We start from the raw sequence: 1,891 nt of genomic DNA on the forward strand, positions 1-1,891 counted from the left end.
GCGGGAATTCCTCTTTCGGCATTGACATTGAGTGTGAGAGAGTCATCACTACACACATAAACAACAGAAACAATTTAAAAACAAGACTTTGACACGCAACCACTCACACACGAGGCTATACTATTTATCCTTTTCTCTATATAGAATAGGACAAGACAAACAATAGCTTGACTCTCGCTACACTTCGCATTGATGTTTGTCGTCTCACGAGTTCAACTCTCGGTCGACCTGTCAATATTCCTTTTTGCCTCGGACGTAATCATTAATAGAATGTTGTGTGGTTTTGACCGTGAAGAAAACCTTAAGAAGTCACATTTATATCATTTTAGAGAGATCGTTTTGAATAATTTTGAGTTAAACGAGCGAGCAGCAACTTGTTTTCATGAACGGCCGATCAGCGCTTGTTTACTATAGTAACGCGATTCCCAGCCAACATCAAAATGGCGGATATTTTTCTCATCGAGGCCGCTGGTTGGTTAGCCAATAAGAGCACCGTACCGTTTCCATTGGGTAAATTCCTTGGTTTGACTCAACGAACTTTCAAACTGACTTTAAATCCACCTACCAGTGTTTTGCTGGGATAATTCTACTTCAGATTAGAATCGCATATGTATATAGTCAAAGATTTTAGTACTGATGTTTTGTACACATAAAACTATGATTTTGATAACTTTCTACGAGTTGAGATGAATATCGAGAAGCGAGCAACGGGTGCTTATATAATGATCCATAGCTTCCATTACAGCCTAAAACCAGACAAACAAACAGTTTTATGCTAAACACTTATTTGGCAAAGATACTATCGGGGCTTTGTACAAACAAATAATTTTATGTTTAACAATTTGACACTTATTTGGCAAAGAGACCACCGTAACTCTTAATTACGATATATAAATTTAATGGGAAATTTAAAAACTGGTTGTAAGATTATCTTAAGTCAAGATACGATAGTCTTATTTCCACAAATGTGTAACCGTTTATGTAAGATATTTTTTTATATCAAAGTTGAATAACTTTTTTTACTTTTAATGCGACAGGAATGTCGATTTGACACAAGGTGCGCAGTATTTCGACGCACAACATATCTCTAAGTACAAAATTATCGTAACTCGACTTACGATAGTTTTGCACCCTCCCCTCGATATAAGGGAACAACACAAAACAAATTACGTTTCGGCCTTTGGTCTTCTTCAGTAAAACAGGAAATATGTTAGATAGCTAGATTGTCATAACAGTTAACTGGTTAGAATGTGATTGAATTAATCGGACTCACCGTCTTTTCCAGATGTATCTGGGCAGAAGTCTGCTGAACTGTTGAGACACTGCTGGGATGTTCTGACAGAGCCAAAGTCAAACTTTGCCTTTCAGCCATAATTGCAGTACCACGTGATATAAAAAAAGTCATAAATGTGTTCTTATCATAAAGAAGAAAAATCTTTTAAAAATGTTTTGCTAGCGGAAATTATTGATATCATTAACTTAACTGTCGTGCTCTGAATAAAACACACTAAAAAAAATTTGGCCATAAACCTCATCCTTCAAATATCGATCTATTAAAAAAACCTACATCGTGGTTTAAAATAACAAAACAAGATTCTCTATCCTGGCTTTTCTCGAAATCTTCTTGAAATCCAAGATTTTGAGTTTCCTTTACTTTACCAAGATGAGGGTCATTTTTATTCGATCGACATTAAATTGGAAATACGAGTTTTCTCGCCTATATTTTAAAACGTTTTTTTTTTCAGAGTTGGCCAGAAGTTCAAAAAAAGCTTTTGATCATCGTCCATTAGTAAGATAGTGTCACATGTACTTCCCAACTATGAAAAAACACGTGTTATTTATTTTTATCTTTTCTTTTAATTTTCCAAATATCTGCAGTGAAATATTTGAG

General features: G+C 35.0%; 1 protein-coding gene across 1 annotated transcript in view; it reads right to left on the reverse strand.

Annotated features, from left to right (window-relative positions):
• Positions 1–1,398, reverse strand: part of LOC144956615 (uncharacterized) — a 28,288-nt gene extending 26,890 nt beyond the window's left edge. Inside the window, exon 1 of the mRNA XM_078887234.1 lies at positions 1,274–1,398. The gene's annotated coding sequence lies outside the window, so the exon portion shown is untranslated. The remainder of the gene's footprint in view (positions 1–1,273) is intronic.
• Positions 1,399–1,891: the final 493 nt, after the last annotated feature.

The sequence above is a fragment of the Berghia stephanieae genome, chromosome 11 (genome assembly GCF_034508935.2).
Source record: "Berghia stephanieae isolate SIO BIC M18660-M18661 chromosome 11, UCSD_Bste_1.3, whole genome shotgun sequence".
NCBI lineage: Eukaryota > Metazoa > Mollusca > Gastropoda > Nudibranchia > Aeolidiidae > Berghia > Berghia stephanieae.